The sequence below is a fragment of the Elephantulus edwardii genome, unplaced genomic scaffold (genome assembly GCF_000299155.1).
Source record: "Elephantulus edwardii isolate Elephantulus edwardi_28Jun2011 unplaced genomic scaffold, EleEdw1.0 scaffold00013, whole genome shotgun sequence".
Taxonomy (NCBI): Eukaryota; Metazoa; Chordata; class Mammalia; order Macroscelidea; family Macroscelididae; genus Elephantulus; species Elephantulus edwardii.
Window position 1 is genome coordinate 7,695,175 of NW_006399763.1, and position 17,612 is coordinate 7,712,786.

The 17,612-nt window shown below is 38.3% G+C and overlaps 1 protein-coding gene and 1 pseudogene across 1 annotated transcript in view; both read right to left on the minus strand.

Moving 5' to 3' along the window:
• LOC102873031 (protein lin-28 homolog B-like) overlaps window positions 1–17,612 on the minus strand; it is a 168,408-nt gene that overhangs the window by 28,871 nt on the left and 121,925 nt on the right. The window lies entirely within an intron of this gene.
• LOC102872625 lies at window positions 1,653–2,303 on the minus strand (annotated as a pseudogene).

Here is a 17,612-nt window from a genome sequence, read left to right on the forward strand (position 1 = left end):
AACAGATTTGGGGGTTTTTTTGGGGGGGAGAAGAGAAATCGAATTACCTTTTTTGCAAAGTAACATATAAAATACTTTGAATTCCTGTAACCCTGAAAATACTAGATTAAAATATTTTTAAAGAATCTTTTGAAATAATATTACTAACCTGGCAGGAAAGTAATGAATGCTTAGAAGCCAAAATTGAAGTGAAAGCTGGAAACTAGGGAGGTAAGTGAAGTGTGGAAACGCCTATCACCTTGGAGGCATTCACAACAGAGCACTGTCAACTTTAAGTTTTGCTTTTCATGACTTCGTAGTGAGGGGGTGGGGACAGTAAGGCTGGAGCACAGGGCTCAGGAAACAAAGCCAGAGAGCCTGTCCAAAATTTTAGCATCTAGTAAGGGATTGTGATCCACAAAGTTGGAATACCCATGAATTATGCTCTCAGTGTAAACATAAAAATAAAAATAAAATAAACTAGCCATGAAGAAGTAGATGATAAGCAAATTTTCCTACCCATAACTTGGTGCTGGGAAATAGACAAAGCAAATCTCTCCTGAGAATCTAAAGCCACAAGCCAGATATTTTTAGGCTCAAGGGAAATGTTACCACATGGAAACTGAAATCTACAGAAAGAATAGAAAGAACTAGAACTAGAAAATGTGTACATAAATTTAAAAGCAGAGGTGGGTGGAGGTGAAATGAACTCAGTATGGAAAAATTACTAATTAAAAAGAGGCAGGAAATGAAAATTAAGAAATATAAGCATAGATGACAAAAATTAAAAAAACCTGGAAAATGGTAAAGAAATGGGATTTGTAAGTCTTAAAAAAATCTACAAAGCCAACCTCTGGCTCAGCCTGGCAAATTCTATCAAACAATTAAAGAAAGAAATTTAAAGAATTAGTAATGCTAACCTTTCAAAATCTGGTTCAAAGTAAACAGGGGATTGATTTCTGTGAACACAGAATTAATATACTCTTAACATGAAAACCTCACATATGTATTAAAGGATAATAAAATTAAAGATGAGCATCTTTCATGAAGATAAGCACACAAATAATTAGCAAATTATCACCAAAAAGAATCCCCCAATCTGGAAAAAGGATTGCACATCATAACCAACTACAGTTTATTCTAGAAATGCATAATGGTTTACAAACCAATTCATTAACTCACCATATTATTATGGTGACTAAAACCACATCTGGTTACCTCAAGATATGCAGCGGGGGGATCACTGGATTAAAAAGTAACCATTCAATCATGACTGAAGAGACTCAGGAAATTGAGAATGCCGATTATGTACTAGATACTATTCCAAATACTTGGGACACATCAGAGAGCAAACAGATCCCTGCCCTCACGGGGCTTACAGTCTAGCATTTCCCACTTCACTTGCACGCTGAGCGGGGGCAAATCTGTGCCTCTCTGTGCCTCAGCTGCCAAATGGGAGGAATATGCAGAATCAGCACAGACCATGGATGACATGCTTGCTGTTCTGTGGATGCCAAACAGGACTCTTACCCCTCGCCCTAGCCTATCTTTTAGGCAAGAAATAGGGCTGGATGTTGATTTTAAATGAGAGAGCACACTGGGGATAGGGGGTTGGAGCTGGATTGTCTTCTGTACCATGGTGGTGGTAGAGGGCTGTGCAGGGCTGACGATGGCTACACAAATTGTTGATGCTGCTTCTGTTTCTTGGTGACTGCCCTGCTGACTAGGTCCTTAGCCTTCTCTGTAGCTGCCAGTGTTGTCTCTTTTGCCTTTTCCTTGGCTTCCTTGGCAGTTTCAACAAGTGTTTTAAGTGGGGCTTCACCTTGTAGCTTGGCCAAGATGTAGTCAAAACCCTTCATAGTCTTGGTCACATTGCTTTTAAATGGAGCCAGACCAAATTCCTGGACAGCTCTGGAGACACCAAACAAGCTAGAGGAGACCCAGGCTTCTCGGTGGATTTCCGTCCAACCACTGTTATCAGATTCCACACAGCAAACACAGCGTTCCTCCACCACCATCAGCCGGGCATGGTTGATGTTCCAGGGGAAGGTGGTCATGGTCTGAATCTGTGGGTCCACAATAGAGTCCTTCAGGATGTACACCGAGTGAGCAGGAAACAATCGCTCAGCTCAGCGCGGCACCCTATTGGTCTGGGTCAGGAATCTCTGGGACAGGAGTTTCTGGTCAGGGGTAACCTCCCGGTGTACTATGTCTTCCATCAAGACGTGTTTGCTGTACAGATTCGGGTACTCCTGCCAGAAGGCGGCGAACCCTTGGCCCCAGGAACTCTGGAGCACGCTCTGGCCCGGGAAATATTTCACCATTGTCCCGACTGCGAAGGGCTTAACACCCGCGAAGCATTAGGTGTGAGGGGCCTGGGGGGCACGTGGAGGCCAGGCCAGAGCTCAGTGCCTGCCCACCAGGCTCGTTCAGTCACAACCATACCGCGCCCAAGCTTCCGCTGCCATGATGAGTAATCAGCGGGTCAAGAACATAAATTTTTATGAGAGTAGACTTCAACATCTTTGTCCTGTGGAGTGCCTAATGGGATCAAATCACTAAAACTTGATTCACAGTAGAATGCTTTCAACTCTGCCCCACTAGTGTTCCTTAAAGATGACAGAAAGGGAAAATCATCTTGATATGCAGACATATAGCCACATGAATCAGTCCCCTGCTAACTCTGAACCAGATTTTGAAACATTAGCATTATTAATTCATTAAATGTCTTTAATTGTTTAATAGAAATTGTCAGGAAAACAGACTAACTGAGCCTGGGGTTTGCTTTGTAGATTTTTTAAAAAATTATAACCGTCCGGGGAATGGGAATCCCAGAACACTTGACTATGCTCATGTAAAACCTATACTTGGACCAGGAAGTCGTCCTCAGAACAGAAAAAGGAAACACTGCATAATTCAAAACCAGGAAAAGACAGCATCAGGGATGTGTCCTGTCTCCATACCTTTTCAATCAATACGCAAAAGAGATAATTTGGGTGCCTGAGTTTTACAAGGAAGAATGTGGTATCAGGATTGGAAGAAGATTCACCAACAACCTGTAATATGCAGATGACACAACAACACAACCTTTCTTGCTGAAACTGAGGAGGACCTGAAGTATTTGCTGCAGAAAATCAAGGAGTGTAGTTTTCAATATGGATTGAAGCTCAATATCAAGAAAACAAAGATACTCACCACTGGGCCAACTGGCAGCACCAGGATAGATGGAGAAGAGATTAAGGTTGTTAAGAGCTTCAGGTTACCTGGCTGCACGATCCTGGCATCAGTGGCCAGGAAATAAAAAGATGAATTGCACTGGGAAAATCTGCTATCAGAGACCTCTCTAGAGTACTGTGGAACAGACATTAGTCTAGAGACTAAGGTGCACCTGATCCAGGCTATGGTGTTTGCAATTACTTGCTATGCATCAGAGAGCTGGACAATGACTAAGGATGATAGAAGAATTGATGCCTTGATTTACGGTGCTGGAGAAGAGTATTTAACATACCATGGACTGCCAAGAGAACAAATAGAAGAGGGTGAAACCAAGTTTTTCCTTGGAGGCAAGGATTTTGGAGATCCATTTCACATATTTTGGGCACATGGCCAGGAGCGACCAGTTCTTGGTGACTGGCATCATGTTTGGAAGGGTGGAGGGACAATGAAGAAGAAGAAAACCCCAGATGAGATGGAATTACACAGTAACTGGGGTAATGGAGATAGGTGTGTCAGAATCAGTGAGACTGGCTCAGGATAGGACAGGGTTAAGAGCTGTTATACATATACATAGGATCACTATGAGTTGCAGGTGACTCAACAGCATATAACAACAACATTCAGACATAACTGCTAATGTAGAAAATCCTAAAGAAACCACAAAACCACAATTAAATAGGTAAATTTAAATTGTGAAAGGGCAGAGGTTATAAGATATCAATTGCATTGTGTATACTAGCTGATAACCACAAGATGAAAATAATATTTTCTGTTATTGCAACTACAGGTGCCTCTGGACATGATCAAATTTCTCCTATGGGGTAAAATCATCCAAGCTGAAAACCACTGACATCTAGAAAACAAGATAGCATTGGAATTACAATTAACAATTAAATTACTAAAATAGAATACATTCAAACTCACTGCCATCAAATTGGAACAGATACTCATAGCTGACCCTCCACTGGGTTTTTCAGGCTGTACTTCACATGGTAGGAGACCACCCGTCTGGCTCCTGTGGGGTTGCTGGTGGACTCAAACCACTAATGAGATGAAGCGTTTGGGTTAACAGTTCAACTCTCTAGAGACTACAGCAACACACAGCTGGACAAACCACTGGCTTTTATAGTTTCCACACTAAAAAAAAAAAAAGAAAGGTCCTCAAACAAATGATGCCACAATTAGAAACAATTATGGTGAGAAATATGGCCCTATTCCTCTAGTTCATACCAAACAACAATTGAATTGCATATGTATCAAAGCCCTAATTATAAAATGTAAAAACACAGAACTTCTAAAAGAAGGAAGAGATTATCTTCTTTTCCTTGGGTAGACAAAGATGTCTTAGTGAAAAGACAGCAACTACCAATTGTTGTTGTTGTTGTTGTTGTTATGTGCCATAGAGTCGCTTGTGACTCATAACGACCCTATGTACAAGAGCTCTAAATGCTGTTCTATCCTGTGCCAACCTAGCCATCTCAAACGCACTTATTCCCACCGCTCCAGTCACAGAATCGATCCATCTCACCAAAGGTCTTCCTCTCCTTCACTTCCCCTCCACTCTGCCAAACATGATGTCCCTTTCCAAGGACCAGTCCCTCCTTGCAACATGCCCAAAATATGTCAGACGAAGCTTCAGATTACAAAAGAAAAAAAATTAAATTATACTTCATTAATTTTTTTCCCAATTTTTTCTCTTCAAAAGTTAATGGTTGTTGTTAGGTGCCTTCAAGTCGCACAGGAATCATAGCGACCCCATGAACCCTGTTCTATCCTGAACCATCCTCACACTTCCTCACACACAAGAGCCCATTGTAACAGTCACTGTGTCAATCCACCTGGTTGAGGGTCTTCCTCTCCTTTGCTGACCCTCCACCCTTTCCAGCATCATGTCCTTCTCCAAGGAGTGACACCTCCTAGCAACATGCCCAAAGTATGTGAGGTAAAGCCTCATCATTCTTGCCTCCAAAGAGCACTTGCTGCACCCTCTCTAAGACATATCTATTTGCTTTCTTGGCTTACTATGGGATGTTCAATGCTCTTCTCCAACACCACAGCTCAAAGCCATCAGTTATTTTTCTGTCATCCTCTGTCCAGCTCTCAATGCACAGCTAGTAATCGGAAAGACCATGGCCTGAATCAGACACACCTTAGACCTCAAACTGACATTCTTATTCCTCAGTAATTTAGAGATGTCCCTAGCTGCAGATTTTCTCAGTGTAATGCATCTTCTATTTCCTGACTGCTGGTACCAAGGGTGTTAGCTGATGATCCAAGCAAGATGAAGCTGTTAACAGTTTCAATTCATCATGATCAGTCCAGTGGTAAAAACCTTTGTTTTCCTGACATTGAGATGCAATCAATACCGAGGGCTGCATTCCTTGATCTTCTGCAGCAAGTGCTTCATACTCTCCTCACTTTCAACAAGTAAGGTTCTGCATAACACAGGTTATTGAGGAGTCTCCCTCCAATCCTGATGTCACACTCCTCCTCACAGAATCTAGCTTCTCGGATGATTTGCTCAGCATATAGACTCAAGAAGTATGGAGAGAGATACAACCCTGGCACACTCCCTTCCCAATTCCAAACCATGAAGTGTGGGGACGCTCTGTTCACACAAGAGCCTCTTGGTCCAGGTATTGGTTCCACATGGGCACAATCAAGTGCTCTGGCATTCCCATTCTTCTAATGTCAGCCACAACTTGTCACAATCCACACAGTCAAATGCCTTTGAAATCCTTATGAACACTAAACAAAATTAATGGTAAGAAAATAAAAAGACAAATCTCAGATCTGGGGGGAAAAGTTCTGAGAATTAACTGGCAATAAAGATATATCCAGAATATACAGAAATCTTACCACCTCAGTAAAAAAAAAAGCTCACCAAACTTTTTTTAAAAAGGACAAAAGATCTGAACAGATATTTCAGAAAAAAAATACAAATGTCATGGAAATGAAAACTGAAACCATACAATCTACCCATTATGGAGTTGGACTGCCAACCTTTCAGCAGCCTGATATATTATGTACTATGCCATCAGGGCTTCCTATACGTAATAAAGGCTAAAATTGTCAAAAGAAGACTTAAAACATTAAATACTGGGAAGGTTGTGGAATACTCTGAACCCTTAGACATTGCTAGTTTAGCAATTCTACTTTTACCAAATTACTCAAGAGAAATATCTGCAAAAAGATGTTTTTGAGAATATTTATAGCTCTAATTAATAGGAACACATTGTTAATGACACAAAAGTTATTAAAAGGAAACAGGATGTACATTGCAGCATACTGACACAGAAACAACACAGCAATAAGATAAAAATAAGCTAATTATATGGATAGCAATCAATCTCATAAACAGTATGTTGAGTAAAACAAACTAGATCTTCTATTATATTTATAATAAGTTAAAAACCAGACAAAAGAGTGGTTAAATATACAAGGTGGAAATTGGCTGGAAGTATAGTCAGAATACTTAGTGGATTATTAAAATAATATATTTACTCATTGGAGTGTCTGTTACATGGGTATAAATTTTATCAAAACTCATACAATTTAGATCTTCTTGACATATCTGTTGTTCAAACCTAATCTCCAAAACTGTCCTCTTGATGCCCGTTCCCCCACCAATGATGATCTTTAACTCCATGAATAGTCCTATCTTTCAAACAACTGTTCATCCCCCAAATTAGGAATTGTTCCACTTCCTCTTTTCTTCACACAATATATTCAACCTACTGTCAATTTTTACTGGTTCATTCAAAACATGTCCAGAATTTGACAAATTTCTTACCTATTCTAGTCATGTCCCTGGCTCAAGCCACCATTGTTTCTCACATTCCTTTATTTTAACAGCCTTCAAATTCATGTCCCTGTTTTTATACTTGCCTCACCATAGTCTGTTTTCCACATAGCCACCATAGTGATCTTTGCCAAACAAAAATCTGATCATGTCACTATTTTAAAACCCTCTAGTGACTCTGTAGGCTACCAAGAAGAAAATGAAACTTCACAGATAGTCAAGGGCTACAAGGCTTTATATTACCTGATATCTAACAATCTCTTAAAGTCCTGGTGATGCAGTGGTTAAAACTGCTTGGCTGCAAACCAAAAGGGCAGCAGTTCAAACCTACCAGCAGCTTCACAGGAGGACAATGTTACAATATGTTTCTGTAAAGATTATACCTTGGAAATACTAAGGAATGGTTTTACTCTGTTTCATACAGTTGCTATGAATTGAAATCTATTCTATGGCTGTGGGTTTGCAGTTACCAATCATTTGGCCCAATTTTGCATCTCTCCTATAGGTCATTTTATTCTTGTCACACTACTGGGCCTGTGGTCATTCAAACATGTTAAACTAGTTAAAATCTCTGAGTCAATGTATAAGTTTTCCTAATTGCATAAAATCAATCCCCTCATATCTATACAAGAATTTGGTATGTGAACAAACATAATTTCTTGAGGAATTTCCTGGCCACTGGTCTAAAACTACCACTGTTACTCTGTCTCCTTATTCTCCTAAGTCTTTTCTCCCCCTTTACAGTAATTATCAAGAGCTGACATTATTAAAACTTTGTGTGTATCTGACTTTTCTTATCTACCTCACCTTCTAAACCATTTGCTTATAAAGGCAAGGTGGTTATAGGCCTCGTTTTCTGCTATATGCTCAGTGTCTAGAATACTTTCTGACATAATTAGTTGTTGCCCTTGTTATGTGCCACTGAGTTGCCTGCAACTCATAATGACACTGTGTGCAATAGCTCTGAACCCTGTCCTATCGTGGTAGAATGAACTAATTTATAGATAAGGAAACTGAGGCCAAGGGAAAAGTCAAAGCTACCACATTAATTCAATTCATAGAGCATGTTAAAAAAAAAATTAACCCCCACTCTAGAAGTAATAGGAGCTCTGGTGGCCTAGTGGTAAGGAGCTGTTTCATCAACCCAAAGGCATGTAGTTCTAATCCACCAGCTGCTCCACAGGATAAAGATGGATTATCACCTCTTGTGTGATTTACTGCTTCTCACAATCCACTGGAGGGTCAATTATGAGTCGAGTCAACTCAAGGGCACATAACAACACCACTGTAGAAGTAATAGACCAAATGAGTTGTGGGATAATATCAAGGATATCATACATGCAGAAATCAAAAGATCATTACAAAAAAGAGGAGAAAGAAAAACTTGAAATGAATATCAGAAGAGAATAAAGATTGCGCTGGAACATCGAGAAGCCAAAACAAAGGAAAACATGCAGAAGTAAAAGCTAAACAGAGGATTTCAAAGGTCAGCCCAAAGCAAATATTATAATGGAATGTGCAGAGAGCTGGAATTTGAGAATGAAAAGGGAAGAACGCACTCTGCATTTCTCAAGCTGAGAGAAGGGAAAAACAAATTTAAGCCTCAAGTTACAATATTGAAAGATGCTTGGGCAGCAAAAGAAGATGGAGGGAATACACAGAATCATTGTACCAGAAATAACTGAATGACACTGGAGAATTTCAGGAAGTACCATATGAACAGGAACCAATGGTCATGAAGGAGGAAGTAGATGCTTCACTGAAGACACACACACACGCACACACACACACACACACACACACACACACACACAGCCCCAGGAATCAATGGGATACCAACTGACTTGTTTCAATTAACAGATGCAGCTTTGGATACGTTCACCAGTCTATGCCAGGAAATTTGGAGGACAGCTGTTTGGAAAATGGAAGAGGTCTGTATTTGTACCTATCCCCAAGAAAGGTGATGCAACTGAATATGAAAACTATTGAACAATATCATTATCATTTATCAATATCACATGCAAGCAAAATACTGCTGAAGATCATTCAAAATGGCTAGAACAGCACATAGAGAGGGAACTGCCAGAAGTTCAAGCAAGATTTAGAAGAGGTCATGGCAGCAGGGATCTCACTGCTGATGTCATACAGATTCTGGCTGAAAGTAAGGAATACAAGAAGAATGTCTATTTATGCTTTATTGACTATGCAAAGGCATTTGACTGTGTGGATTGTAACAAGCTGACCTTGAGAAGAATGGGGATCTCAGAACACTTGATTGTGCTCTTGCAGAACCTATACCTGGACCAAGAGGCTGTTGTGCAAACTTAGCAAGGGAGCACTGCATGGTTTAAGACTGAGAAAGGAGTGTGTCAGGGTTGTATTCTCTCTCCATACCTATTCAATCCGTATGGTGAGCAAATTATCTGAGAAGGTGGACTCTATGGATAGGAATGTGGCATCAGGATTGGAGGGGGCTCATCTGTGTTATGCAGATGACACAACCTTGCTTGCTGAAAGTGAGGATTTGAAGCATTTGTTGCAGAATATTAAAGAAAATAGGTGTGGATTACATCTGAATGACAAGAAAACTAAGATTTTTACCACAGGACTGATAGGCAGCATCATGATGGATGGAGAAGACACTGAAACTGTCAACAGCTTCATCTTTCTTGGATCTACAATTAATACCATTGGTACTAGGAGTCAGGAAAAAAGGAGATGCACTGCACTGGGAAAATCTTTAGTTAGAAACCTGTCCAAATTCTTGAGGAATATGTCAGTTTGGGGACTAAGGTGCATCTGATTCAGGCCATACATAGTCTTTCTGATTACTCGCTATGCATGTAAAAGCTGGACAATGAAGAAGGATGACAGAAAAATAATTGATGCCTTTGAGCTGGAGAAGAGCACTGAACATCTCATGGACAGCCAAGAGAACAAACAGACATGTCTTGAAGAGGGTGCAGCCAGAGTACTCTTTTGAGGCAAGAATGATATGAGGCTTTGCTTCACATACTTTGGAAATGTTGCCAGGAGGTGCTTTTCCTGGGAGAGGTTATAATCCTGGGAAGAGTGGAGGGTTGGGAAAGGGGAGGAAGACCTTCAACCATGTGGATTGACACAGTGACTACTGCAATGAGTTCTCGTGTAGCAGGAAGTGAGAGGATGGAGCAAGATAGAACAGGGTTCAGATCTTTTGTTCATAGATTTGTTATAAGTTGTACTTGACTTGATGGTATCTAACATCAGTAACAACAAAGAAACATTTACACAAATAAAAAAATTTTAAAACTCACCAAAAACATTCTTGGATAGTAACCGAGAAGAGAGGAGTAAATATCAAGAAATAAGAAATATTATTATATGCCATTAAGTCAACTATGACTCCTAGTGATGCTAAGAACAATGCCACTGAATTCTGCCCTATCCTGAGACAACCTAACCATCTCTGTTACAATCACTGTGTCAATCCATCTCATTCAAGTCTTCCTCTCCTGTGCTGGTGTTTGGCCCCTCTAAGCATGATGTCCTTCTCCAGTGACTGGCCCCTCCTGACCACATGCCCAAAGTATGTGAGACAGAGTTTCAAAATCCTCGCCTTCAAGGAGCAATCTGGCTTCATCTTCATATTAAGATGGGTGAAGGAAGACAATACACAGGAAGGAGATCAGCACAAGGTCATTAAAGTAAAAGACACAAGTAACACAACCAAAGATTTATCATGAATGAAATAACGTGGATATGCCAAAAATTACCATGTAGAAGGCAGTATTTTTAGATGAGATACTGTGAAAACTATGAAAGAAATCTGTAAACAGCAATAAAAGCAGGAAAGTGGGTGCTTATAAAATTATTGTACAAATTTTACAAAAATGGTCATGAAAAGTAAAAGAACTTCCATTTTTTAATAGAATATGCATACACAACAAACAAAAACTCCACAAAATACTAGAGTTTATACATGTTTATTTTTATTTATTTATTTTTATTGTTTATTTTTTATTTATACATTTCTAGATATACTTGTTTTCTTTTATATTAGCTGTATAGTTTCCGTTTCCTTCATTTAGATCCTAAATGTTGCTGTTTATTAAGCTTTATTTGTATTTTCATACTTTAATCATTGAGTAAGTAGGCCATGTCCTTTTAGTGAGCAGAAGAATGTAGAGAGGTCTTTCTTGGGCTATCTATCCCTCTTAAACTTTGTCAGAAGATTTTGCATCTAATAATATTTTCTTTGCCAACTCACAGGAGTAGAAATTTGGTGGGTCAGTCTCCTCTCAAGAGGCTATAAAAGTCAGTTCTAAAGTCCTGTTATAAGAAGAAAAATAATGACTCATTAGAGACAAAGTAACCTGAAGAAGAAAGCTAAACTGGAACAAGTGGTTCCTAATGACATCAGATGTTTATTTTAACACAAATAGATCAGTTTGGAAAAGAAAAGGTGGCTCTGGAACTAAAAAGATTATTTTCTATTTTTAAAATTAAATGGAATAGGAAGAAAACCCAGTAAGCCATCAGAATGCAATGTTCTAGGCATTGAAAAACTGCCTTATAACAAAAGGCAATATAGGAGACTGAAATGATGAAAGAAGAGACAGGAAAATTAAAGATCCATTTAGGAACCCGAAGAGTTGAATAAGGGGCCCTAGTAACACAGAGGCTAAACTGAGTGTTCAACTGCTAACCAAAAGGTCAACAGTTTCAATCCACCAGTTGCTTTATAGAAGAAAGGTGTGGTAACCTGCTTTTGTAAAAATGTACAGCTTTGGAAACCCTCTGAGGCAGATATGTCCTTATAAGGTTGCTGTGTATCAGAAGCAACTTGACAGTAGGTTTAGGTTTTGGTGCAAAGGTTGAACCAAAACTAGGAGTTTCAGAAGGAGAAAAAAAAATCTAGCAAGAAAATTTCTCAGCACGAATGAGAGAATGATGGTCGCACACTGAAAAGGCTGCTGCGCTTCAGCAAAGATGAATTTAAAATGAGACACCTGTTGAAATCCAAGGAGATAGAAAAATGGACATGTTCACCTTAGTACCATCTACCAGCTGTTCTGCAGGAGAAAAACCCTTGTAAATCCCAAGGATTTATAGCTTTGGAAATCCTATGGGCAGTTGTTCTCTGACCCATAGTGTCACTATCACTCAGAATTCACAAAATGTTGCATGTGGATTCCTTTAGTGTGTTGTTAGTTAAGGTCTAGTACAGGAAACACTGTTTACATGGCAACATTTTCTCAAGGAAGAATGCTAATTTACATTATATTACAAACTATGTATAAAGTGGTAACCAACAGTTTTCAGACCAGCTACTTTGAGAAACACTGCTTTATGGACATCCATTGTTTTTGCCTTTTTTTAAAAAAAAGACAGTCAGATGTTAACTCTGACTCATGGGAATCTCATAGGTGTTCGAGAAGAACTCTATTTTGTAGTATATTCAGTGGCTGGTTTTATTCTCTTCAGTCACCTCTGGGTAGATTCAAACCTCCAACTTTTTGGTTAACTGCACTAAAAAGGGTCTTAAGTTGTTTTAGTCTGTTCCCACTCAATATATATTTTTATAAGAGTACCATGATTTTTTGTAGGGGACTATTCCATCCCCTAATTTGTAATTCTTGTGGTTATGTATAGGGCTTCCCTCATTTCCTCTTCACAAGAGGTGGGCAAATGACTAGAGCAAAGTTCTGGGTCCTTATTAAAAGGGATGGCAATTCTGCCTCTTTCCCCATTAGGTTGGATCATCCAAATCCAAGTGTATCTGAACCTAGTTTAATCCCTACAATATTACAGGTGTGAGATCCGACTCAGTAGCACACAATAGAATGTTACAACATGTGATTCTTACATTTTATCACTCATCAGAATTACCTGGAGGATGTGTTTAAAAACCAGATTGGTGGTACCATCTTTCAGGGAAGTCTAGTGGAAAGACTGATAAATGTGTATCATCTTAGGTAATGCTAATAAAGATCTGGTTAGTAGCATCTAATCTAGGCACCACAGTTTTAGACCTACTGATTTACTCTTAATGCAGACCTGTCATGAGCTGGTGTACATTATTTTGTTTACAGAAAGATTAGTGACAAATATACCACCAGTCAAATAAAAAGATAACTAAGTAACATTCAAAACAAAGTTAAATCCTTTTTATGAAGATGGCTCTGAAAGCAAAGAAGGATGACCAGCCCCTCCCAAAACAGAAGCCAAAAGTAAAGGCCAAGAAGGCAGTCTTGAAGGACATCCAAAGCCATGCAAAAAAAGAGGATCGCATGTCACCCACCTTCCTGCAGCTTAAGATGCTGAAACTCCAAAAGCAGCCCAGGTACCTTGGGATGATTGAATATTATGCCATCATTAAATTTGCCCTAACCACTGAGTCAGTCATGAAGAAAAGAAAAAAAAAAGATATGTTCAACTTGGATGTCAAGGCCAATAAGCACCAGATCAAACAAGCTGTGAAAAAGCTCTATGACACTAATGTGGCCAAGGTCAACAACTTGACTAGGCCTGATCAAGAGAAGAAGCTCTATATTCAACTTGCTCCTGACTATGATGCTTTGGATGTTGCCAACAAAATTAGGGTCATGTAAACTAATTATAGAAATTTTTATCACATGCCAAAAAAGAAACCACAAAACACCCACAAAGTTAAAATCAAAACTAAAATTTCAAGTTTCTTTGAAAGCAACAAAAGTAATTAAGACTTCATACCAAAATCTATCCTTGGAAAAAGACATCGAGGGACCAATGCTTTAGAAGACATCAGGCTGGGAAAAGTGGAGGGTCAGAGAAAAAGAGGAAGACCCTCAGTAAAATGGATTGACATAGAAGAGTTAGAGAAAGAGAGGAAAACCCATAACAAAACGGATTGACACAGTGACTTTAGCAATGGGGCTGAGTACATCAGAGACCATAAGAATGGCACAGAACAAGGCAAGATTCAGATCTGTTGTTCATATGATCACTTTGAGTTGTTAGTCAACTGAATGGAACCTGCAGCAATAACTACACTACCCAAACCTGTGTGAAACAGTTAATCATTTTATTAAGGGAATTCTAATGGCTTGAAAAAAGATTAATATTGAAAATAATCTAAATATTCAACTCAAGACACTAGATAAAAAATACAAAAGTACAAAATATGGTGGTTATCTGAAAGTAACAAATGAAAACAAAACAAATAGAACAACAGAAAATACAATTAAAATGAAAGTGGATTTTTTTTAAAAAAAAAGTCCATGATAAAAATAAGCAGATTAAAGTAAATATACCAGATTTGATGTGACAGGAAGCAGAAAGAGAAGACTCTGGAAGCATAATATTTTAAACTACTAACGGCCATGGACTTATACATGTGGCTTCTAGCTTAGTTTTATGAACTTTTCATGTTTGCAGACTCCAAATTATTTTGATGATGTATACTTCTTAGCGAAATATTTTTAACCATATCAGTACATATTTTTATACATAATACACTTACTTAGTTATAAATTAAATATAAAATCATGTCCATTATAACACATAAAAATTTTAAGTTGAAAAGAAAATAAACGTGCATTTCTTCCACTCCTACGTGAAGAAAATAAATGTATTGTCTTTATTCCTAGGAACACTGGCACTTTGATTTAGAGACATCGTAATTAGAAAGGTGGAGAAACAGTGAAGGGGAGGAAGACCCTCTGCAGCAATGAGCTCGAGTGTGTCAGAGATTCTGAGGACAGCACAGATCAGGGTAGGTTTCAGATCTGTTGTTCACAGGCTCATTATGAGTTGTACTTGACTCGATGGTGCCTAACAACTTCAATTTTGACATATTTTTAAAATTATCCCATCACAGAAAAAGAAAACTCCCTTAAAAAGAAAATATGATACAATACAATGATGAAAATGCAAAATGAATCCAAGTTTATGTATGATAAACAAATATTATGAAATGAAATATAGCAGTATATCATTACTATGAAGCACCCCAATTTCCATCCCAGATTGTAAAAATAGTTCAGCTTCAAGCAATCAAGGTAATTACCTCAAAGTAATTTATTTTATTAATTAAGTAAAAAATGACATAATTACATCAGTAAAAGCTGAAGACTCAATAAGATTCAGCGGCTAGTCGATGAAAAGAAAAAGAGAATACAAAAAAGGAAACAATCTTAGAAGTAAAGAGCACAGGGAAATTAACTGATCTGAAAATGATCATATTCTACTTAACTAAGAATGATATGTATGAAAGTCAATTGCTCTTAATAAGATTTTTAAAAAGCTAAAGTGTAAAAATAATATTTTAGAAAAAACCCATTCTTAGGTCCTTTATTGGTCCCAATTGTGAGATGGCAGTTACAAAAGGTACTTACTTTTTATCTCATTATCATGAAATAAAAAAGAAAAACAAACAACAACCCCTAATGTTTTCTTTTAGCTCTCACAGAAGGGTTTATTGTTGTTAAGTGCCATCCAGTTGAGTATGACTCACAGAGACTGTATGAATAATAGACCTGAACCTTTTTCCTATCCTGGGCCATCCTCATCATCCTCAACACATTTGAGTCCACTGCCACAAACATGCCACAGAGACTGCTTCAATCTAGCTGGCTGAGGTTTTCCTCTTCTTCACTGTCTGTCCATTTCCAGCAAGCATGATGTCCCCTTTCCAAAGAACAGCCTATCCTAACAACATGCCCAAAGTATGTAAGATGAAGCTTCATTATCTTTGTCTGCAAGGGACGTTCTAGTAGCTCAAAGGCTTCCATTCTTCTCTGACATCCTTATTCACTGTCTAGCTCGCAGATAACATAGAAAGTTATTGCAAAGACCATGGTCTAAATTTGGCACATCTTAGTCTTAAAACTGGTATCATTGCTCCTCAATAATTTAGAGAAAGGTATATGCCTATCAGTCCAGTGGTGAGAACTTTTGTTTTCTTGATGTTGAGATATAATCCATACTGAAGGATTTATTCTATGATCTTCTTTGACAACAAGCACTTCAAGTCCTAACTTTCAACAAAATGTGTCATCAGCATTATGTAAATTATTGACAAGTCTTCTTATGATCCTGATGCCACATTCTACTTCACATAGTTCAGATTCTTGAATTATTTGTTTAGTGTACAGACTGAATAAGCACGATCAAGTGTCCGGGGATTCCTATTCTTCTCAGAGTTAGTCAAAGTTTGTTGTGATCCCTACAGTCAAATGCCTTTGCATACTCAATGAAACACACAGATAGGCACTCCTCTGCTACTCTGCTTTCAGTCACGATCCATCTGACATGGAGAAAGTATTTCTAATGCCATGGCCCCTTTTAAAGCGACTTGTACTTCTGCTTGTTCCCTGTCAATGTACTGCTCCACTCATCTCTGAATAATCTGCATGGTTTTGCTTGTGTTTGATATTAGTGATATTGTTCAATAATTACCACATTCTGTTGGGTCACCTCTTTCTGGAATGGGAATAACTTTAGATCTCTTCCAGACAATTGGCCAGGTTTCCTCCAGATTTCTTGGCACAACATGGTGAGCAAGTCCAGAGCAGCACTGGTTTGCTGCAATATATCAGTTGGTATTCCATCAATTAATGGGCTTTAATTTTTGCCAATTCCCTCACAGCAGCTTGTGCTTGTACCACAGAAGGGTGCAAGTATATTTTTCATTATTTTCAGATATTTGGAGCATTTTGGATACTTTCTAAGTCACTTAAAAAACCCCAAACTTCACTGCCATTGAGTCTGTTCTGACCACAGAAAGCCTCTATGAGGTTTCCAGGTCTGTTACCCATATCACAACAAAGTGATGAGACAGACCATCTTTCTCCCAGAATCTCTACGGTGGATTAGAATCACCAATGATCTTTGGATTAGCAATGTAATTCACAACAGACTATACCACCAGAGGTCCCCTCTATAGCTACTGTTCTTTTAATTTGCTGTCAGTTGCAAAGGCTGAAAATTGCACAGTTGGAGACTGCCCACCTTTCTCAGAGCAGCTAGTGAATTTGAACTATATGCCTTTGAGCTGGCAGCACAACTCCTTCCACCCTAGGCTATCCGAGCTACTAGCATGTAGCAAATAATTTTATCTTTGAAAAGAGACTTGATTTAGTTCTTTATAAACACATTTTATAATAATCATACAAATCAGGTACTTGTATGGTATGAATGCCATTTAGAAAGAAACATTTCTAAAACTTGTTTTCCCTAGATTTCTCCTTAAGAAAAGATGATAATAAAGCCATTTTCCCCTTTCTAAGACATCATTAAATGTAGTATTTGTTTTGTATAAAATCAGAAGATCTATAATTTTAAAATATCCCTCCCCATAAAGAAAGTTCTATTGATTACAAATTTTATTTAAAAAAAAATAGAACCTTCTCTACAAAATTACTGCTTCTTACTAATCAGAGCAAACATTTAAATGAAGGATAATGTGTATTCATAATTTGTTCTGCTAAGGTTAATTGCCTGAGGTTACTTGCATTAGACTGGAAAAGATCGATATTTGTTCCCCTTCCAAAGAAAGATGACCCAACAGAGTGTGGAAATTATCGAACAATATCATTGATATCACATACAAGCAAGATTCTGCTGAAAATTATCCAAAAACGTTTGGAACAAT